The 22,954-nt window shown below is 47.2% G+C and overlaps 8 non-coding genes and 1 pseudogene across 8 annotated transcripts; all 9 read left to right on the top strand.

The window, feature by feature from the left end:
- The first annotated feature begins 868 nt into the window (after positions 1-868).
- LOC141192770 (U2 spliceosomal RNA) lies at positions 869-1,059 on the top strand. Its single transcript, XR_012266077.1, has one exon. It is a non-coding gene; the product is annotated as a U2 spliceosomal RNA (small nuclear RNA).
- A 10,759-nt stretch (positions 1,060-11,818) lies between these two features.
- LOC141192513 (U2 spliceosomal RNA) lies at positions 11,819-12,005 on the top strand. Its single transcript, XR_012265895.1, has one exon. It is a non-coding gene; the product is annotated as a U2 spliceosomal RNA (small nuclear RNA).
- Positions 12,006-13,119: 1,114 nt separating this feature from the next.
- Positions 13,120-13,310, top strand: LOC141192768 (U2 spliceosomal RNA). Its single transcript, XR_012266076.1, has one exon. It is a non-coding gene; the product is annotated as a U2 spliceosomal RNA (small nuclear RNA).
- Positions 13,311-14,425: 1,115 nt separating this feature from the next.
- On the top strand, positions 14,426-14,616 carry LOC141193056 (U2 spliceosomal RNA). The gene has a single exon (XR_012266355.1). It is a non-coding gene; the product is annotated as a U2 spliceosomal RNA (small nuclear RNA).
- Positions 14,617-15,731: 1,115 nt separating this feature from the next.
- On the top strand, positions 15,732-15,922 carry LOC141192702 (U2 spliceosomal RNA). The gene has a single exon (XR_012266011.1). It is a non-coding gene; the product is annotated as a U2 spliceosomal RNA (small nuclear RNA).
- A 1,115-nt stretch (positions 15,923-17,037) lies between these two features.
- Positions 17,038-17,228, top strand: LOC141192767 (U2 spliceosomal RNA). The gene has a single exon (XR_012266075.1). It is a non-coding gene; the product is annotated as a U2 spliceosomal RNA (small nuclear RNA).
- Positions 17,229-18,343: 1,115 nt separating this feature from the next.
- On the top strand, positions 18,344-18,534 carry LOC141192766 (U2 spliceosomal RNA). Its single transcript, XR_012266074.1, has one exon. It is a non-coding gene; the product is annotated as a U2 spliceosomal RNA (small nuclear RNA).
- A 1,115-nt stretch (positions 18,535-19,649) lies between these two features.
- Positions 19,650-19,840, top strand: LOC141192765 (U2 spliceosomal RNA). The gene has a single exon (XR_012266073.1). It is a non-coding gene; the product is annotated as a U2 spliceosomal RNA (small nuclear RNA).
- A 1,114-nt stretch (positions 19,841-20,954) lies between these two features.
- On the top strand, positions 20,955-21,032 carry LOC141192606 (U2 spliceosomal RNA; annotated as a pseudogene).
- Positions 21,033-22,954: the final 1,922 nt, after the last annotated feature.

Raw genomic sequence — 22,954 nt, 5'->3', positions numbered from 1 at the left:
GATAAACAGACATATTAGGCAAGCATTTTGGAGCTTTCACCTAAATAACTACAGGTGGTGAGATAAGCTGCACAATATAATTGACCTTTCAGTATATTGTTGCACACACACCATCTATTTAGCAAATGCCCTTGTTATCAACAGCAGCCTTTTAAACTCACCTGAGCTAACAGGTATGTGCGCTGGTTACTCTGCTGCGCTTAAAATTTCTTTTTTGGTTTGCTACAATGCCTTTTCTGAAACGTTGTCTCCTTCTGCTGGAACACTGACTTCTTTCATTTAATGCCTGCAGACTATAAAAGAGAACCCAACCCAAAAAGTTTGGTTGATTAGTCTGTGGCATTCTGTTAAACTGTTGCTTATGGCGGTCTCTGTGAGCTTCTCAGCGACATTCAGCCAGCCAGGTATCCTGCCTGCAGTAGATGGAATGTGGCAATGGAACGCTGGCTGCGCGTGTCATAATAGGCTCTGAGCCTTTATATACCTGTGCACAGCAGCAGCCACCTTCAGTCTGCTGCTGGACAGCCAGCAGCAGCAGCAGCAGGAGAGGTATGTAATCAGGAGCCCTCCTGCTAAGGGTAGACAGCTGCTCGTTCCACCCCACCCCCCGCCTTAATTGGTTCTCCTCCCTTCCAACGGTGTTGAGGCGGGTGGGAACAGCAGGGGGTGAAGGTGCTGTGTTTAAAGAGGTGGAGTTATGCAGATCTAAAACGCGTGGATTGCAGCAGCAGCAAGCCGAAAAGTGCAGGCATGTAAGGGATCTAGAGGTTGACAACATGTCTTCTTAACGGGAGTCCAGGAGCTCATCTCCACAAATGGACTTTTCAGGATCCTTGGGTGGCTCCGTAGTTTGAAACCAATTCTGGTTATCGCTTCTCGGCCTTTTGGCTAAGATCAAGTGTAGTATCTGTTCTTATCAGTTTAATATCTGATACGTCCCCTATCTGGGGACCATATATTAAATGGATTTTTAGAACAGGGAGATGGAAAAAGAGCTTGCTCTGTCCACTCCACGCATTGACCTGGTATTGCAGTATCTCCAGGACCGGTGCACCCCTTCTTTAATGCAGTTTCTAAAATCAGAAAGAATTGAATTCAATGTTTTTTGTTCATTTTGCTTGTTTGTCGGATTTTGGGATGGACTCTTTGGCTTTGCTTTTCTTCTCCTCATTGGATTTTTCATGTTCAAAGTTGCAGAAGCCAGATTACAAGCTCATTTTGGTTCAACTTCAGCAACTGTGCATTGCATTGCCATGTAATGTGATGCAATGCTATCTTTCTAGCTCTCCCTTTTTACTTCCTTTTGGATAAACAGACATATTAGGCAAGCATTTTGGAGCTTTCACCTAAATAACTATGTAGCACCCTGAGGATTCGGCTGCTACAGGAGTATTGCACCTCAACCCAGAGGTGTGATATTCCACTCCCGGGCAAGGATGGAGAGTGGAACTGAGCTCGGTAGGATGCATGCACTACACACATCCCATTTCCGGGGAACAGGCCGACGGTACTCCCACTTAGAAATGTGCAGGTACGACCGAGTCTGTTCCTGGCTGGAGTGGGAGGGGGGTGGTACATCCCATGTAGTGTAGGGGCAGATAGGGGGAGCAGCCTGGGTAAAGATAGGAGCTCATTGGGTGCTGGTCACCTGAGCTCACACATAGAGGGTGTATATAAGGTGGGCACCAACTAAGATCAGGGTCAGATGCAGAGGATCAGATGCAGAGAGTCAGTCAGCTGCAGAGAACAAGTCAGGAGCAGAGGAGAGAAGAAAGACAAAGACCCAGAGTGAGAGAGGAGAAAAGAGAGAGACCCAGAGCACAGAAGAGAAGGACTCTGAGATCCCAACTAAAAGCACCGGGTGAAGAGTCGGCATCAGGGTACCGGAACCCAAGCTGGTGGGGTTAAAAACATTCCCCAGCCAGAGACCGGAGACCGTGGGCAGCGTCTGCCACGGTCACCCATCACATCCACCCCGAAGGCACACCACATGAAGGGTCAGGGAACCCAGGGCCAAGGGTGTCCCAACAGAAGGCCCGAGGGAGCTGGACCTAGGTGGATTACTGGTGGGGACGGCCAGAGAACGGGACAGAAAGAGAGCTCAGGGCCACGCTCCGGACTTGTTTGGGGGTTGGCTGGATCCAGGACCTGGTGGACGCAGCACGGCTCGGGTGGTCACTAGCAGCTGGAGTGACCAGTACAACATCTGCAGTAAGTAAACACCCTTAACTGCACAACCCGACTCTGTCTTCACTGCCGTCTGCACTACACCACCACAACCCCCATCCTCTGCGCCTGTCCCCTCTGAGGCTATACCCCTCCCGTTGGGGGTTATCCCACCAAGCTGCGCACCCACCATCAGCCTCAGCGGACCCTGCTGCAGCGGCGGCCACAGTGACCGCATCACAACGGGTGGCGTAGTCGACACAAAAGAACTCTTAATAACATCTGTAGGACTGCCACATAACACTGAGCTTGACGCCCTGGGCACGGGCCGGGTCACAGCCGCTCGGAGACTACAACCCCCCATCTGATCCGGTGCCGGGTATTCCCCTCAAAAAGGAATATGTCCCAGGGGGCGCGTCAACTTTGGCGTAGTCGGCAGGATTACGTGCCCGCAACACCCGGGTACTGCGTGCCTGAAGAAAAGTGCAAGTTTACCTCAGAAAGAAGTCTCCCGCCGGTTCCGGAGGGTCCACGCCATCGGACCCCATCACAGGTCGTTTCCCGCCGATTGTCCGCCATTTCCAGCTTGTTCCCGCCATCTGCAGAGTTTCCCGCCACTGGGCGACGCTTCCCGCCAAATCCGAAGATTTCCCGCCTTGGAAGAGCAGCGGACGCCATTATGGGCGTGCCAAAGGAGGGCGAGAGGCCGCCTCCCATCGTGGGCCGGGACAGAAAATGGCGCCAAAAGTGGAAACCACCCCCACCAACAGAGACTGTGATGCTGGAGGTGTCTGTCAGCGTGAAACAACTACCCCTGGAGCTGACAGTCACCGAGTTGCCCCGGGACCGCCCTCGAAGTGGGAGGAGACGAAAGAAGAGAGCGAAGATGGGTGCCGCCTGGAGCAGTCTGGAGCGAGCGCACCCGGAGGCAAGAAGCCTGGAGAGGAGTAGCAGAGAAGCTCACCCGGAGATGTCCAGAGAGCAGAGCAGCACCGGCCCGCTGGCCAGGAGCCTGCTGGAAGAAGAGCAGAGCAGCACCGACCCGTCGGTCAGGAGCCTGCTGGACACCACGACCCCACTAGGCCTAGTGGAGGTCCTTGCACAGCTCCCCCGAGACCGGGAGTGTGCACAGACTGCCCTGGAGGGCCTCGCACGGAGGATGGCCCGGGTACAGCGCGAGATATTGGCGGAATGGAGCCGGGAGATGGCCCAGCAAGCTGAAACCAAGACCCGGAGCACGCCAGCCGAGATGAGGAAGGAGACCGCCTCTGAGGATGGCGCGGGAGGACCCAAGGCCGGAGACGGCGCCGAGGAGGGAGCCGAACGAGTGGAGGCAGGTAAAGGGGACGCCTATACCCCAAGCCGTGACACCGCTTACCTGCCCCAGCTCCCCGTCGCAGAGTCCGAAAGTCCCCCTGCTGTGCCCGAAAACGCCATGTCACCGACGCAGACTAGGCCCCAACCGGAAGCCGCCGCCGCGACCCCTGTGACGTCACACGCCTCGACCCCGAGCGTGACCAAGCAGGAAGTACCACCAGCCTGGTCGCAGGGCCTAGAATTCCCGGGCGCCGCAACACCAACAGCGCCCCCTACCTCTGCGGAGCCTCCGGCCTGGCCGCAAGGCCAGGTAGCCCAGGGCGCCGCCGTATTAACGGTGCCCTTCACCTTCCAGGTGCCCCAGGCCTGGCCGCAAGGCCTGGGCAACCCGGGCGCCACCACCACCGCGCCCGCGCCCGTAAAACCAAGGGTGCCACACCTGGGGGAGGACTTGTTCAGCCAGCTCACATGGCCGGACGGGTCTGAAGTTACAACCAGCTACAAGCAAAGAGCAGGAGGAAGACGCCGTTGAGTGCGGCAGAGAAGTGATGTAAATAGTTACCCAATCGGGGTATAAAGAAACTGAAACTGTTGCTACATATATATAGTCCCCGTTGGGACCAGCTGAGTGAACTGTTTACCCGTTAACCCCTTAATCCCACAGGCTGAGGACTGTGAGCAGCCATCCCCTTCCCTCTACCTGGCCGAGGACTGAGAGCGGCCAACTTCCCCTGTATATAGTTGCGCGTCCTAAAGCGCCCCCTACCGGTTTTATAGTAAAACCAGTTTTTCTAAGAGACTGTCGCACTTTTCCCGGACACACGTTGCACAGTGTCCGGAGGAGGAACCTGAAACAAGAGACGACGAGAATGTTTATATGAAAAGTTTTATATATATAATGTTTTATATGTTTTATTATGTTTATATGAAAAAAAAAATTTTTTTTGTATGTTTTGGTGTTTTTGTCTTTACAGCCCAAGGACGTGCTGTGGTTTACCAGGGGGGAATGTAGCACCCTGAGGATTCGGCTGCTACAGGAGTATTGCACCTCAACCCAGAGGTGTGATATTCCACTCCCGGGCAAGGATGGAGAGTGGAACTGAGCTCGGTAGGCTGCATGCACTACACACATCCCATTTCCGGGGAACAGGCCGACGGTACTCCCACTTAGAAATGTGCAGGTACGACCGAGTCTGTTCCTGGCTGGAGTGGGAGGGGGGTGGTACATCCCATGTAGTGTAGGGGCAGATAGGGGGAGCAGCCTGGGTAAAGATAGGAGCTCATTGGGTGCTGGTCACCTGAGCTCACACATAGAGGGTGTATATAAGGTGGGCACCAACTAAGATCAGGGTCAGATGCAGAGGATCAGATGCAGAGAGTCAGTCAGCTGCAGAGAACAAGTCAGGAGCAGAGGAGAGAAGAAAGACAAAGACCCAGAGTGAGAGAGGAGAAAAGAGAGAGACCCAGAGCACAGAAGAGAAGGACTCTGAGATCCCAACTAAAAGCACCGGGTGAAGAGTCGGCATCAGGGTACCGGAACCCAAGCTGGTGGGGGTAAAAACATTCCCCAGCCAGAGACCGGAGACCGTGGGCAGCATCTGCCACGGTCACCCATCACATCCACCCCGAAGGCACACCACATGAAGGGTCAGGGAACCCAGGGCCAAGGGTGTCCCAACAGAAGGCCCGAGGGAGCTGGACCTAGGTGGATTACTGGTGGGGACGGCCAGAGAACGGGACAGAAAGAGAGCTCAGGGCCACGCTCCGGACTTGTTTGGGGGTTGGCTGGATCCAGGACCTAGTGGACGCAGCACGGCTCGGGTGGTCACTAGCAGCTGGAGTGACCAGTACAACATCTGCAGTAAGTAAACACCCTTAACTGCACAACCCGACTCTGTCTTCACTGCCGTCTGCACTACACCACCACAACCCCCATCCTCTGCGCCTGTCCCCTCTGAGGCTATACCCCTCCCGTTGGGGGTTATCCCACCAAGCTGCGCACCCACCATCAGCCTCAGCGGACCCTGCTGCAGCGGCGGCCACAGTTACCGCATCACAACGGGTGGCGTAGTCGACACAAAAGAACTCTTAATAACATCTGTAGGACTGCCACATAACACTGAGCTTGACGCCCTGGGCACGGGCCGGGTCACAGCCGCTCGGAGACTACAACCCCCCATCTGATCCGGTGCCGGGTATTCCCCTCAAAAAGGAATATGTCCCAGGGGGCGCGTCAACTACAGGTGGTGAGATAAGCTGCACAATATAATTGACCTTTCAGTATATTGTTGCACACACACCATCTATTTAGCAAATGCCCTTGTTATCAACAGCAGCCTTTTAAACTCACCTGAGCTAACAGGTATGTGCGCTGGTTACTCTGCTGCGCTTAAAATTTCTTTTTTGGTTTGCTACAATGCCTTTTCTGAAACGTTGTCTCCTTCTGCTGGAACACTGACTTCTTTCATTTAATGCCTGCAGACTATAAAAGAGAACCCAACCCAAAAAGTTTGGTTGATTAGTCTGTGGCATTCTGTTAAACTGTTGCTTATGGCGGTCTCTGTGAGCTTCTCAGCGACATTCAGCCAGCCAGGTATCCTGCCTGCAGTAGATGGAATGTGGCAATGGAACGCTGGCTGCGCGTGTCATAATAGGCTCTGAGCCTTTATATACCTGTGCACAGCAGCAGCCACCTTCAGTCTGCTGCTGGACAGCCAGCAGCAGCAGCAGCAGCAGGAGAGGTATGTAATCAGGAGCCCTCCTGCTAAGGGTAGACAGCTGCTCGTTCCAACCCACCCCCCGCCTTAATTGGTTCTCCTCCCTTCCAACGGTGTTGAGGCGGGTGGGAACAGCAGGGGGTGAAGGTGCTGTGTTTAAAGAGGTGGAGTTATGCAGATCTAAAACGCGTGGATTGCAGCAGCAGCAAGCCGAAAAGTGCAGGCTTGTAAGGGATCTAGAGGTTGACAGCATGTCTTCTTAACGGGAGTCCAGGAGCTCATCTCCACAAATGGACTTTTCAGGATCCTTGGGTGGCTCCGTAGTTTGAAACCAATTCTGGTTATCGCTTCTCGGCCTTTTGGCTATGATCAAGTGCTTTATTGCAGGAGATTGTGGTTGAAGGGCACTCGGGTACCCCTCTCCTTGGCCTGGCAGGATCGTCCACTTTGGTGGACTTAACCTGCTTGCTGCTATTAGGGAGAGGGCTTAGTCCCAGGGTAACGAGTTGCGATCCCCCAGCTTCCAGGTGTTTTTCGCTGCAAGAACACTGGGAGCGCAGATTGCAAGCGGCTGCAATTTGCAACCTTGTTGCGTTTTTCCATGGAGGTTGACCCTAACCTCGTGCCTCTTTATGCGAGGCTAAAAAACTCTATCCGAGTTCACTTCACGGCGGGTGGCTCGGATATGAGGAAATTAGGGTATGTAGTCCAGGACGTGCTCAGGAACCTTCTTGGTGTACAAAGGAATGAAATTCTCTCCATCCAGGATTATCCCAGAAGAGGTGACTATGACATCACATTCACTGGAGAAGGTATTTTTAGAGATGTACTAGAAAATTTAAAAAAAGTTGAAAATAGTCCTGTTTTGAAAGGGATACAAATTGTTGAGCACGTCCTGGATGAGGTAAGACTGGTTATTGTAAAAATATTTTCGCCCTTTGTTTCTGCTCCAGAAGTAATGTCATTTCTAGCAATTTATTTTAAAAGTGTTAAATGTATTGGGAAGATATTAAACGAATATAACATATGGACATCTAAGTGGAAATTCCTTGTGAAGTGTACAAGAGATCCAAATACACCAGGTGGTATACGGCTCCCCCCTGCCCGTTTCAAAATTGGGCAAACAAATGGGGATTTCTTCTTTTCTGGGATGCCAGTATATTGCAGAAATTGTGGGCGCTATGGTCATTCAAAAGAAAACTGTCATGTATCATGTAGAAATTGTGCTAGTGAAGAACATGAGACAAAAGAATGCCCTAAGGAAAAGAAATGCAGTTTTTGCCAGACTCCAGGTCACTTTTATTTTTCTTGCCCTCACAGATTTCGGGAAGATGAGCAAAAGGGGAAGTCCAAGACGTCCGACCAAGGACCAAAAGATCAGACCACCCCTCAGGAGGAGGAACAACAACCTGGAGCCTCTGGAGACAATAAGGGCGTACCAAATAGTGAAGTGTCTCCAGAGTCTATGACAGGTAAAATACCAAATCCCAAAACCTGGCTGCAGGACCTGCGGGAGTCCAAAAGGAGGGCTGAGAAGGAGCAGAAGGGCACTACTGGTAAGGTCAAAAGGGACCGAAAAAAGGCCGACACAGAAGCCCATGCCCAGTCTGGGTCTCCTAGTGCTGAGGGCGCTGAGTGGATAAAGGTGGGTCCTAAGAAAAAGAAAAAGGGTGGTTCGGAGGAGGCAGCAGCAGGTGAACAGATGGACACTTCTCCAGAAGGGGACGTGGACGCTGGACCCTCAGGGGTTTCGGTCTCCGCTGCTACAGGTGGGGACCGGGATCTTGCTGCCTCTGAAGAGTCAGAGGCTCTGCCTTGTGCGCAACCTCCTCCTATAGGACGACCTTCTACAGGTCAAACAGGGCCGGCGGAACCCCTCGGGGACCCACCTGATGAGGAACTGCATGGCCAGCCAATGGAGACCCAGCGGGTTCTGCCAGCCAGCCCTCCGAGCTATGCCAGTGTAGCGTCGGGTTTATATAAATGTGGTAATCTTTCCTCCTCCACGGAGACTCTCGTGACGATACTATCAGATGAGGAGGGAGGCGCAAGCCCAGTGGTCTGATCAGGTTCATCGGACAGGTAAATCCGTTGCTCTTAGTTACCTAAGTAAAATTTCTACATTTTCTAATGATGGCTGAACTCAAAGGTATTTCCCTCAACGTGAGAGGCATAAAATCTAACACGAGAAGAACTGCTCTTTTTAATTTTTTTACATGTTTTACTGCATCTGTATTTTTTCTGCAAGAATGTAATATCCCACATGAAATGTCATATCAAAAATATAAAGATGAGTGGAAGTGTGGGCCATCTGTCTGGTCCGGATCGAATGCTGCAGGATCAGCGGGTGTAGCCATACTTTTTAAAGGGAACGTTTTAATTGATTTTATTCAGGAAATTTTACCAGGTCGTATTTTATTAGTGAAAGCTTTTATTGATGGTATTAGATGGCAGTTTTTAAATTTTTATGGATCCCCAGAGAAAAATGAAAGAGCCGAAATGCTTGATCTTTTACCATTATTTATTAATAACTCTGAACCTTTTATCTTAGCAGGGGATTTTAATTGTGTTTTAAAAGGTGAAAACCGGCGCTCCAGCTCTGTAAGCAGGAACTACGATAAAACCTCAGGTATGCTACATGATATAGTCAAAGATGCTAAATTGATAGACATATATAAAGAGTGTCATAGTGACAGCCCAGAGGACGCCGGTTTCACTTGGAGCAATGCTAATTGTAGCTCTAGGATTGATTTTATTTTTGGTTCAGATAAAACAATACCTGCCAAATGTGAAGTTTTAACTAATATATTTTCAGACCATAAACTTTTATCCTTTACCATAAAAGTAAATGACAACAAAAAATGTGGTAAGAAAAGCTGGAAAATGAACGTATCCCTTTTAACCGACCCGCAGATTTTATCAGATTTTATTGAGTTTTATAGGAAATGTAGAAAAGGGAAAAAAACAAATGAGACTATGAGTGTATGGTGGGATAGAATGAAAGTAAAAATAAAAGACTTTTTTATTAAAAAGAGTATATGTAGAGCCAAAGAAAAATATGAAGAATATAGAATTTTAAATACCCGCCTACAAACATTGTTTAAGCTCAGAGACAATGGGATAGATGTACAAGTTGATATTTCAAACTTAAAAGAAGAGATTTCAAAATGGCTAGAACAAAAAGGAAAAGAGATAATTTTTCGTTCTAGAGTACAACATATAGAAGAAAATGAAAAGTGTTCCAGATATTTTTTTAGGAAAAATAAAAAAGAAAAAGTGATAATTGACCATATAGATGGTGAGAATAATATAAAAAATATGCTGGGTAAAGTTGAGGTTTTTTTTTCTAATCTTTTTAATGGAAAAAATATAGATAATAAATTAATGGATGATTCGCTGCAAGGACTAACAGCTGTTTTAGATCCCGCATCCCAAGAGTTTTTATCCCAAGTTTTAACGGAACAAGAAGTGTTAAAAACTATTAAAAGTTTTAAAACTGGAAAGGTCCCTGGTCCTGATGGCATCCCAATAGAATTTTATGTATGTTTTTATGATATTTTAAAAGATGATTTGTTTTATTTGTTTACTGAGGTTTTTAATAATAAGGTTTTATTAAATTCCTGGAAGAAAGGTGAAGTCTCCCTCCTATACAAAAAAGGCGATAAATCAAAATTAGAAAACTGGAGACCAATAACACTTTTAAATTGTGACTATAAAATAATGGCTAAAATTTGTGCAAATCGTCTAAAAGAAGTCATCAGCAAAGTTATTCATTCTAATCAAGTGTGTGGGGTGCCGGGGCGCAGTATATGGGACAATCTGAATTTAGTGAAAGACTGTATTGAGGATGTGAAAGACAGAAAGGGGAAAATGGCGATTTTATCTATTGATTTTGAAAAAGCATTTGACCGTGTCTCACACTTTTATCTTTTTAAAGTTTTAGAGAAAATGGGCTTACCAGAAGGGTTTTTACTATCGCTTAAAGCATTTTACAAGGATTGTACAAGTAAGATTTTAGTGAATGGTTTTAAGACACAAGAGGTATTTTTACGGTCAGGGGTGAAACAGGGATGCCCTCTGTCCCCCCTACTGTTTATCTGTGCACTGGAACCAATGTTATGTGCAATACGCCAAAATAAACAGATATGCGGTGTCCCTCTGCCTGGAAGCGGTGGTTTGGAGGCCAAGGTTGTAGGCTACATGGATGACGTGGCGGTCTTGTGTACAGATGCACCATCACTTACGGCCACTCTCCATCAAGTGCAATCCTTTTGTCTAGCTTCTGGTTTTAAAATCAATTTTAATAAGTGTAACATTTTAAGTGTTGGGGGGATGATTTTACGTGATGTACCAATTAATGTCTCCGAATCCATTTCCATTTTAGGTATATCATTCACTGAAAATAATGATGGTTATAATAGTTGGGAAACAGTTATACAGAAAGTAAATACGAAAATATGTATGTGGAACATGAGGAGACTTACAATGGAGGGTAAAGTATTGGTTTTAAAGATGGTGATTTTACCTCTTTTATTGTATCTTAGCATGGTTTTCCCCCCGCCTGTTAATGTTTTAAAAAAGATAACCAAAACCTGTTTTACCTTCTTTTGGAACTCAAAAATGGAAAAGCTGAAAAGAGAAATCGTGATGAAATCAAAAGTAAAAGGTGGTAAAGATTTTCCAGATTTTAATAGGTTTCCTTTAATCCATCTGTTCGTTTACTGTTTTAATGCCCTTTTTAAGAATCACTATTGGTCCTTTTTTATGCGTTTTAATACAGGATTTTTTATGAGAAAGTTTGGATGGTATGAAGTTAATATATCTGTGCCCCATGCTTTTAATTTGTCGACGCATTATGAGATTTTAAGGAAAATAGTGTCCGATTTTAATTTAGGGACTAAGAAAATAGAGGAATTAAGAAATAGTAAGAAACTAATTAAAGAAATACGTAAAAGTGAGGAAATATGTAATGTTGACAGATATGATGATGACAAATCTATGTCTATCTGGAAAATGATTAACGTTTTTTATCTTTTTAATGAACAGAGAGATCTGGCTTGGAGTTGCATGCACCGCTGTCTTCCTTGCCGGGCATTCCAATACAGAAGAGGATTTGTGCGGTCTGCCATCTGCCCAAGAGCCGGATGCCAAGACGAGGAAACGGTGGAACATCTATTATGGACATGTAATTTTGCAAAGGATTTCTGGAGAAGACTGCTCCCCCTACTGGAAAGGGTGGCAGACCTCAAGGACTTTACATATAAAACTGTGCTATACGGACTTATGGAATGCCCCACAATGGACCAGTACACAATGGCTTGGAAGACAGTGAACTGCGCCAAGTCATCTCTCTGGAAAGCGCGCAACATTGCTATTTTTAAACAAGATGTTTTATCAGTGAATGATGTTTTAAGTTTATGTTTATGTGAAATGTATACTTATTATTTAATTGACAAAAAGAAGAATGTACATATTTCCAAAAAATGGCTTGTTGACCAATGGAACCTAATTATTTAAAATCTTTGTATTTTTTTGTTTTGTAAATTTCATTTGTCTTTTAACGTTTGGTATTTGTGTAATTATGCTTGTAATATGTTAAAGTTTTAATAAACGGTTTTATCCCTCTGCAGGGGATAGCCAAATTAAAAAAAATCTGTTCTTATCAGTTTAATATCTGATACGTCCCCTATCTGGGGACCATATATTAAATGGATTTTTAGAACAGGGAGATGGAAAAAGAGCTTGCTCTGTCCACTCCACGCATTGACCTGGTATTGCAGTATCTCCAGGACCGGTGCACCCCTTCTTTAATGCAGTTTCTAAAATCAGAAAGAATTGAATTCAATGTTTTTTGTTCATTTTGCTTGTTTGTCGGATTTTGGGATGGACTCTTTGGCTTTGCTTTTCTTCTCCTTATTGGATTTTTCATGTTCAAAGTTGCAGAAGCCAGATTACAAGCTCATTTTGGTTCAACTTCAGCAACTGTGCATTGCATTGCCATGTAATGTGATGCAATGCTATCTTTCTAGCTCTCCCTTTTACTTCCTTTTGGATAAACAGACATATTAGGCAAGCATTTTGGAGCTTTCACCTAAATAACTACAGGTGGTGAGATAAGCTGCACAATATAATTGACCTTTCAGTATATTGTTGCACACACACCATCTATTTAGCAAATGCCCTTGTTATCAACAGCAGCCTTTTAAACTCACCTGAGCTAACAGGTATGTGCGCTGGTTACTCTGCTGCGCTTAAAATTTCTTTTTTGGTTTGCTACAATGCCTTTTCTGAAACGTTGTCTCCTTCTGCTGGAACACTGACTTCTTTCATTTAATGCCTGCAGACTATAAAAGAGAACCCAACCCAAAAAGTTTGGTTGATTAGTCTGTGGCATTCTGTTAAACTGTTGCTTATGGCGGTCTCTGTGAGCTTCTCAGCGACATTCAGCCAGCCAGGTATCCTGCCTGCAGTAGATGGAATGTGGCAATGGAACGCTGGCTGCGCGTGTCATAATAGGCTCTGAGCCTTTATATACCTGTGCACAGCAGCAGCCACCTTCAGTCTGCTGCTGGACAGCCAGCAGCAGCAGCAGCAGGAGAGGTATGTAATCAGGAGCCCTCCTGCTAAGGGTAGACAGCTGCTCGTTCCACCCCACCCCCCGCCTTAATTGGTTCTCCTCCCTTCCAACGGTGTTGAGGCGGGTGGGAACAGCAGGGGGTGAAGGTGCTGTGTTTAAAGAGGTGGAGTTATGCAGATCTAAAACGCGTGGATTGCAGCAGCAGCAAGCCGAAAAGTGCAGGCATGTAAGGGATCTAGAGGTTGACAACATGTCTTCTTAACGGGAGTCCAGGAGCTCATCTCCACAAATGGACTTTTCAGGATCCTTGGGTGGCTCCGTAGTTTGAAACCAATTCTGGTTATCGCTTCTCGGCCTTTTGGCTAAGATCAAGTGTAGTATCTGTTCTTATCAGTTTAATATCTGATACGTCCCCTATCTGGGGACCATATATTAAATGGATTTTTAGAACAGGGAGATGGAAAAAGAGCTTGCTCTGTCCACTCCACGCATTGACCTGGTATTGCAGTATCTCCAGGACCGGTGCACCCCTTCTTTAATGCAGTTTCTAAAATCAGAAAGAATTGAATTCAATGTTTTTTGTTCATTTTGCTTGTTTGTCGGATTTTGGGATGGACTCTTTGGCTTTGCTTTTCTTCTCCTCATTGGATTTTTCATGTTCAAAGTTGCAGAAGCCAGATTACAAGCTCATTTTGGTTCAACTTCAGCAACTGTGCATTGCATTGCCATGTAATGTGATGCAATGCTATCTTTCTAGCTCTCCCTTTTTACTTCCTTTTGGATAAACAGACATATTAGGCAAGCATTTTGGAGCTTTCACCTAAATAACTACAGGTGGTGAGATAAGCTGCACAATATAATTGACCTTTCAGTATATTATTGCACACACACCATCTATTTAGCAAATGCCCTTGTTATCAACAGCAGCCTTTTAAACTCACCTGAGCTAACAGGTATGTGCGCTGGTTACTCTGCTGCGCTTAAAATTTCTTTTTTGGTTTGCTACAATGCCTTTTCTGAAACGTTGTCTCCTTCTGCTGGAACACTGACTTCTTTCATTTAATGCCTGCAGACTATAAAAGAGAACCCAACCCAAAAAGTTTGGTTGATTAGTCTGTGGCATTCTGTTAAACTGTTGCTTATGGCGGTCTCTGTGAGCTTCTCAGCGACATTCAGCCAGCCAGGTATCCTGCCTGCAGTAGATGGAATGTGGCAATGGAACGCTGGCTGCGCGTGTCATAATAGGCTCTGAGCCTTTATATACCTGTGCACAGCAGCAGCCACCTTCAGTCTGCTGCTGGACAGCCAGCAGCAGCAGCAGCAGGAGAGGTATGTAATCAGGAGCCCTCCTGCTAAGGGTAGACAGCTGCTCGTTCCACCCCACCCCCCGCCTTAATTGGTTCTCCTCCCTTCCAACGGTGTTGAGGCGGGTGGGAACAGCAGGGGGTGAAGGTGCTGTGTTTAAAGAGGTGGAGTTATGCAGATCTAAAACGCGTGGATTGCAGCAGCAGCAAGCCGAAAAGTGCAGGCATGTAAGGGATCTAGAGGTTGACAACATGTCTTCTTAACGGGAGTCCAGGAGCTCATCTCCACAAATGGACTTTTCAGGATCCTTGGGTGGCTCCGTAGTTTGAAACCAATTCTGGTTATCGCTTCTCGGCCATTTGGCTAAGATCAAGTGTAGTATCTGTTCTTATCAGTTTAATATCTGATACGTCCCCTATCTGGGGACCATATATTAAATGGATTTTTAGAACAGGGAGATGGAAAAAGAGCTTGCTCTGTCCACTCCACGCATTGACCTGGTATTGCAGTATCTCCAGGACCGGTGCACCCCTTCTTTAATGCAGTTTCTAAAATCAGAAAGAATTGAATTCAATGTTTTTTGTTCATTTTGCTTGTTTGTCGGATTTTGGGATGGACTCTTTGGCTTTGCTTTTCTTCTCCTCATTGGATTTTTCATGTTCAAAGTTGCAGAAGCCAGATTACAAGCTCATTTTGGTTCAACTTCAGCAACTGTGCATTGCATTGCCATGTAATGTGATGCAATGCTATCTTTCTAGCTCTCCCTTTTTACTTCCTTTTGGATAAACAGACATATTAGGCAAGCATTTTGGAGCTTTCACCTAAATAACTACAGGTGGTGAGATAAGCTGCACAATATAATTGACCTTTCAGTATATTGTTGCACACACACCATCTATTTAGCAAATGCCCTTGTTATCAACAGCAGCCTTTTAAACTCACCTGAGCTAACAGGTATGTGCGCTGGTTACTCTGCTGCGCTTAAAATTTCTTTTTTGGTTTGCTACAATGCCTTTTCTGAAACGTTGTCTCCTTCTGCTGGAACACTGACTTCTTTCATTTAATGCCTGCAGACTATAAAAGAGAACCCAACCCAAAAAGTTTGGTTGATTAGTCTGTGGCATTCTGTTAAACTGTTGCTTATGGCGGTCTCTGTGAGCTTCTCAGCGACATTCAGCCAGCCAGGTATCCTGCCTGCAGTAGATGGAATGTGGCAATGGAACGCTGGCTGCGCGTGTCATAATAGGCTCTGAGCCTTTATATACCTGTGCACAGCAGCAGCCACCTTCAGTCTGCTGCTGGACAGCCAGCAGCAGCAGCAGCAGGAGAGGTATGTAATCAGGAGCCCTCCTGCTAAGGGTAGACAGCTGCTCGTTCCACCCCACCCCCCGCCTTAATTGGTTCTCCTCCCTTCCAACGGTGTTGAGGCGGGTGGGAACAGCAGGGGGTGAAGGTGCTGTGTTTAAAGAGGTGGAGTTATGCAGATCTAAAACGCGTGGATTGCAGCAGCAGCAAGCCGAAAAGTGCAGGCATGTAAGGGATCTAGAGGTTGACAACATGTCTTCTTAACGGGAGTCCAGGAGCTCATCTCCACAAATGGACTTTTCAGGATCCTTGGGTGGCTCCGTAGTTTGAAACCAATTCTGGTTATCGCTTCTCGGCCTTTTGGCTAAGATCAAGTGTAGTATCTGTTCTTATCAGTTTAATATCTGATACGTCCCCTATCTGGGGACCATATATTAAATGGATTTTTAGAACAGGGAGATGGAAAAAGAGCTTGCTCTGTCCACTCCACGCATTGACCTGGTATTGCAGTATCTCCAGGACCGGTGCACCCTTTCTTTAATGCAGTTTCTAAAATCAGAAAGAATTGAATTCAATGTTTTTTGTTCATTTTGCTTGTTTGTCGGATTTTGGGATGGACTCTTTGGCTTTGCTTTTCTTCTCCTCATTGGATTTTTCATGTTCAAAGTTGCAGAAGCCAGATTACAAGCTCATTTTGGTTCAACTTCAGCAACTGTGCATTGCATTGCCATGTAATGTGATGCAATGCTATCTTTCTAGCTCTCCCTTTTTACTTCCTTTTGGATAAACAGACATATTAGGCAAGCATTTTGGAGCTTTCACCTAAATAACTACAGGTGGTGAGATAAGCTGCACAATATAATTGACCTTTCAGTATATTGTTGCACACACACCATCTATTTAGCAAATGCCCTTGTTATCAACAGCAGCCTTTTAAACTCACCTGAGCTAACAGGTATGTGCGCTGGTTACTCTGCTGCGCTTAAAATTTCTTTTTTGGTTTGCTACAATGCCTTTTCTGAAACGTTGTCTCCTTCTGCTGGAACACTGACTTCTTTCATTTAATGCCTGCAGACTATAAAAGAGAACCCAACCCAAAAAGTTTGGTTGATTAGTCTGTGGCATTCTGTTAAACTGTTGCTTATGGCGGTCTCTGTGAGCTTCTCAGCGACATTCAGCCAGCCAGGTATCCTGCCTGCAGTAGATGGAATGTGGCAATGGAACGCTGGCTGCGCGTGTCATAATAGGCTCTGAGCCTTTATATACCTGTGCACAGCAGCAGCCACCTTCAGTCTGCTGCTGGACAGCCAGCAGCAGCAGCAGCAGGAGAGGTATGTAATCAGGAGCCCTCCTGCTAAGGGTAGACAGCTGCTCCTTCCACTCCACCCCCCGCCTTAATTGGTTCTCCGCCCTTCCAACGGTGTTGAGGCGGGTGGGAACAGCAGGGGGTGAAGGTGCTGTGTTTAAAGAGGTGGAGTTATGCAGATCTAAAACGCGTGGATTGCAGCAGCAGCAAGCCGAAAAGTGCAGGCATGTAAGGGATCTAGAGGTTGACAACATGTCTTCTTAATGGGAGTCCAGGAGCTCATCTCCACAAATGGACTTTTCAGGATCCTTGGGTGGCTCCGTAGTTTGAAACCAATTCTGGTTATCGCTTCTCGGCCTTTTGGCTAAGATCAAGTGTAGTATCTGTTCTTATCAGTTTAATATCTGATACGTCCCCTATCTGGGGACCATATATTAAATGGATTTTTAGAACAGGGAGATGGAAAAAGAGCTTGCTCTGTCCACTCCACGCATTGACCTGGTATTGCAGTATCTCCAGGACCGGTGCACCCCTTCTTTAATGCAGTTTCTAAAATCAGAAAGAATTGAATTCAATGTTTTTTGTTCATTTTGCTTGTTTGTCGGATTTTGGGATGGACTCTTTGGCTTTGCTTTTCTTCTCCTCATTGGATTTTTCATGTTCAAAGTTGCAGAAGCCAGATTACAAGCTCATTTTGGTTCAACTTCAGCAACTGTGCATTGCATTGCCATGTAATGTGATGCAATGCTATCTTTCTAGCTCTCCCTTTTTACTTCCTTTTGGATAAACAGACATATTAGGCAAGCATTTTGGAGCTTTCACCTAAATAACTACAGGTGGTGAGATAAGCTGCACAATATAATTGACCTTTCAGTATATTGTTGCACACACACCATCTATTTAGCAAATGCCCTTGTTATCAACAGCAGCCTTTTAAACTCACCTGAGCTAACAGGTATGTGCGCTGGTTACTCTGCTGCGCTTAAAATTTCTTTTTTGGTTTGCTACAATGCCTTTTCTGAAACGTTGTCTCCTTCTGCTGGAACACTGACTTCTTTCATTTAATGCCTGCAGACTATAAAAGAGAACCCAACCCAAAAAGTTTGGTTGATTAGTCTGTGGCATTCTGTTAAACTGTTGCTTATGGCGGTCTCTGTGAGCTTCTCAGCGACATTCAGCCAGCCAGGTATCCTGCCTGCAGTAGATGGAATGTGGCAATGGAACGCTGGCTGCGCGTGTCATAATAGGCTCTGAGCCTTTATATACCTGTGCACAGCAGCAGCCACCTTCAGTCTGCTGCTGGACAGCCAGCAGCAGCAGCAGCAGGAGAGGTATGTAATCAGGAGCCCTCCTGCTAAGGGTAGACAGCTGCTCGTTCCACCCCACCCCCCGCCTTAATTGGTTCTCCTCCCTTCCAACGGTGTTGAGGCGGGTGGGAACAGCAGGGGGTGAAGGTGCTGTGTTTAAAGAGGTGGAGTTATGCAGATCTAAAACGCGTGGATTGCAGCAGCAGCAAGCCGAAAAGTACAGGCATGTAAGGGATCTAGAGGTTGACAACATGTCTTCTTAACGGGAGTCCAGGAGCTCATCTCCACAAATGGACTTTTCAGGATCCTTGGGTGGCTCCGTAGTTTGAAACCAATTCTGGTTATCGCTTCTCGGCCTTTTGGCTAAGATCAAGTGTAGTATCTGTTCTTATCAGTTTAATATCTGATACGTCCCCTATCTGGGGACCATATATTAAATGGATTTTTAGAACAGGGAGATGGAAAAAGAGCTTGCTCTGTCCACTCCACGCATTGACCTGGTATTGCAGTATCTCCAGGACCGGTGCACCCCTTCTTTAATGCAGTTTCTAAAATCAGAAAGAATTGAATTCAATGTTTTTTGTTCATTTTGCTTGTTTGTCGGATTTTGGGATGGACTCTTTGGCTTTGCTTTTCTTCTCCTCATTGGATTTTTCATGTTCAAAGTTGCAGAAGCCAGATTACAAGCTCATTTTGGTTCAACTTCAGCAACTGTGCATTGCATTGCCATGTAATGTGATGCAATGCTATCTTTCTAGCTCTCCCTTTTTACTTCCTTTTGGATAAACAGACATATTAGGCAAGCATTTTGGAGCTTTCACCTAAATAACTACAGGTGGTGAGATAAGCTGCACAATATAATTGACCTTTCAGTGTATTGTTGCACACACACCATCTATTTAGCAAATGCCCTTGTTATCAACAGCAGCCTTTTAAACTCACCTGAGCTAACAGGTATGTGCGCTGGTTACTCTGCTGCGCTTAAAATTTCTTTTTTGGTTTGCTACAATGCCTTTTCTGAAACGTTGTCTCCTTCTGCTGGAACACTGACTTCTTACATTTAATGCCTGCAGACTATAAAAGAGAACCCAACCCAAAAAGTTTGGTTGATTAGTCTGTGGCATTCTGTTAAACTGTTGCTTATGGCGGTCTCTGTGAGCTTCTCAGCGACATTCAGCCAGCCAGGTATCCTGCCTGCAGTAGATGGAATGTGGCAATGGAACGCTGGCTGCGCGTGTCATAATAGGCTCTGAGCCTTTATATACCTGTGCACAGCAGCAGCCACCTTCAGTCTGCTGCTGGACAGCCAGCAGCAGCAGCAGCAGGAGAGGTATGTAATCAGGAGCCCTCCTGCTAAGGGTAGACAGCTGCTCGTTCCACCCCACCCCCCGCCTTAATTGGTTCTCCTCCCTTCCAACGGTGTTGAGGCGGGTGGGAACAGCAGGGGGTGAAGGTGCTGTGTTTAAAGAGGTGGAGTTATGCAGATCTAAAACGCGTGGATTGCAGCAGCAGCAAGCCGAAAAGTGCAGGCATGTAAGGGATCTAGAGGTTGACAACATGTCTTCTTAACGGGAGTCCAGGAGCTCATCTCCACAAATGGACTTTTCAGGATCCTTGGGTGGCTCCGTAGTTTGAAACCAATTCTGGTTATCGCTTCTCGGCCTTTTGGCTAAGATCAAGTGTAGTATCTGTTCTTATCAGTTTAATATCTGATACGTCCCCTATCTGGGGACCATATATTAAATGGATTTTTAGAACAGGGAGATGGAAAAAGAGCTTGCTCTGTCCACTCCACGCATTGACCTGGTATTGCAGTATCTCCAGGACCGGTGCACCCCTTCTTTAATGCAGTTTCTAAAATCAGAAAGAATTGAATTCAATGTTTTTGTTCATTTTGCTTGTTTGTCGGATTTTGGGATGGACTCTTTGGCTTTGCTTTTCTTCTCCTCATTGGATTTTTCATGTTCAAAGTTGCAGAAGCCAGATTACAAGCTCATTTTGGTTCAACTTCAGCAACTGTGCATTGCATTGCCATGTAATGTGATGCAATGCTATCTTTCTAGCTCTCCCTTTTTACTTCCTTTTGGATAAACAGACATATTAGGCAAGCATTTTGGAGCTTTCACCTAAATAACTACAGGTGGTGAGATAAGCTGCACAATATAATTGACCTTTCAGTATATTGTTGCACACACACCATCTATTTAGCAAATGCCCTTGTTATCAACAGCAGCCTTTTAAACTCACCTGAGCTAACAGGTATGTGCGCTGGTTACTCTGCTGCGCTTAAAATTTCTTTTTTGGTTTGCTACAATGCCTTTTCTGAAACGTTGTCTCCTTCTGCTGGAACACTGACTTCTTTCATTTAATGCCTGCAGACTATAAAAGAGAACCCAACCCAAAAAGTTTGGTTGATTAGTCTGTGGCATTCTGTTAAACTGTTGCTTTTGGCGGTCTCTGTGAGCTTCTCAGCGACATTCAGCCAGCCAGGTATCCTGCCTGCAGTAGATGGAATGTGGCAATGGAACGCTGGCTGCGCGTGTCATAATAGGCTCTGAGCCTTTATATACCTGTGCACAGCAGCAGCCACCTTCAGTCTGCTGCTGGACAGCCAGCAGCAGCAGCAGCAGGAGAGGTATGTAATCAGGAGCCCTCCTGCTAAGGGTAGACAGCTGCTCGTTCCACCCCACCCCCCGCCTTAATTGGTTCTCCTCCCTTCCAACGGTGTTGAGGCGGGTGGGAACAGCAGGGGGTGAAGGTGCTGTGTTTAAAGAGGTGGAGTTATGCAGATCTAAAACGCGTGGATTGCAGCAGCAGCAAGCCGAAAAGTGCAGGCATGTAAGGGATCTAGAGGTTGACAACATGTCTTCTTAACGGGAGTCCAGGAGCTCATCTCCACAAATGGACTTTTCAGGATCCTTGGGTGGCTCCGTAGTTTGAAACCAATTCTGGTTATCGCTTCTCGGCCTTTTGGCTAAGATCAAGTGTAGTATCTGTTCTTTTAAGAACACAAGAGCTACGATCTACACTTGACGAGAGCGATCGAACTCGGAAGGAGAAGAGCTTCGGAGCCCAGCTGACATCGGAGAACGAAGGCGGATATCGGTGGGAGGAAGAAGCTCTAAAGAATCCAGAAGAAGACGAAGACTCGGAGAAGAATCGGGCTGTCCTGTGGAATCTTCGAGGAAGAAAATCATCGAGACAAAGACCTTTCGGGGAATTTGTGCAGAACACGACGGGAGAAGAATCTGCATAGCTCCACCCATTCCGGGAAGAGTTCCAGATCCAGCTCCAAGAAGTAACTGCAGGAGGAAAGCCATGGCAAGCGCTGCGAGGAAGGCCGAAAAGAAGAGCCTGGAGCTGGGGACAGCCAGGAGGGCCCAGCCAGGAGCCGATTCTGACCCCAAGGACTCTGCCTCCACGACTGGCCAGCAGAAGGGACCCCAGAAGCCCCGCCACGAAGCTCCAGCCCTGGAGCCATGGATGCGGCAGACGGTGGCCCTGAAGCTGAAGGAAGTGGATGGGAGGGTGCCGGACATGTCCTCGGACGTGTTCTGCCAGAAGATGCTGCTGGATCGAGGCTTCTCCAGGTCGGACACCCTCAGCATCCAGACCTTCTTGACGGGGATCTTCTTCGTCACCTTCGCCACTGTGAACACCTGCAGGAGGTTCTGGGAAATGGTAAGCGCAAAAGGACCGGATAATTCTTTCTCTGCCTTTACAGGTAGCTGCCCTATCCAGAGGGATGAAAGGAGGATCACGGTCTCCATGCGCAACCCGCACACCCCAGGCCAAGACATCTGTACCTTCCTGAGACGCTTCTGTTTGGTTGTGAAGGAACCCTCTCACATCCTGAATGGACTCGGCTTCTGGACAGGTAAGTGGTCGGTGACCGTTAGACTTCACAGGGACCTGGCGTACTCAGACGGACTTCGGCACCTGCCCCCGACATTCTCCCTGGGCAACTCCTACGGCCTCATCTATTACCCGGACATGCCGCGGAACTGCAGGAGATGCGGCAAGAACGGCCACGAGATGAAGGACTGCAAGGAGGATGCCTGCAGGATTTGTCGAGTGACGGGACACAGCTCGAAGGACTGCCCGAAGAAGACGTCCTGCAACCTGTGTGGGCTGGCGGCTCATCTGTACAAGGATTGCCCCAGGCGTCAGAGATCCTGGGCATCGGTGGTTGCGACGACCCCAGCTACGGAGGACAAGGCCCCGACGACCAGGCCTGTGAAGGTCAAGGACGCGACGACCAAGGCCCCAGCGGCCAAGGCCGAGACGACCAAGGCCAAAGCGGTCAAGGAGTCGGTGGCCAAAGCCCCAGCGACGGTCCCAGCAGCTCCGAAGCAGAAGAAAAAGTCAAAGGAGGGTAAGAGTTCTGTCACCCCTCTCTCGATCCCTCCCCCTGCCACCCCCGTCCAATCCCCCCCCACCCCGGCCACCCCTGCTGAGGATTCCACTTCCTCTTCCTCCTTCCCCTACTCCTCAGCAGGTGTCCTTTCCCCTGCCCCGGCAGCCACTCTCCCTCCCCAGACCATGGTAGCGGTGGAATTAACCTTTCCTCCACCCGCCGCTATCTATTCCGAGGAGGATTTTCCCCTTCTTGTCTCCCCAGTTCCAACCCGGGGAAAGAGGAAGGTGGAGGACAGCCCTGCTACTGAATCCTCCAAAAAGAAGATTCTGGATTTCGTAGGCAAAAAGGAGGATACCCTCCCTGAGCCAGAAGAGATGGAGCACATGGTTGAGACCCTGGTGGCCGAGCCAGAAGAGGAGGAACTGGTGGTCGCCGAGATCGAGGCCGCGCTGCTTGACCAGATGGAGGAAGAGGGCCTGCTGGTGATCCCGTCACCAGCAGTCAACACCGACGAGGGACCACCCGACCGGAGTGGTAACTAAGGTGTATTGCCTGCGCTAACTTTTTCTTTTTTCCCTACATGATGGCTAATAT

The sequence above is a fragment of the Phyllobates terribilis genome, unplaced genomic scaffold, assembly GCF_046119375.1.
Source record: "Phyllobates terribilis strain yellow unplaced genomic scaffold, ASM4611937v1 Scaffold_63__1_contigs__length_7903474, whole genome shotgun sequence".
In the NCBI taxonomy this organism is placed as follows: Eukaryota; Metazoa; Chordata; class Amphibia; order Anura; family Dendrobatidae; genus Phyllobates; species Phyllobates terribilis.
Note: the sequence above shows the minus strand (reverse complement) of the source record. Positions and strands in the feature narration are given on the sequence as shown.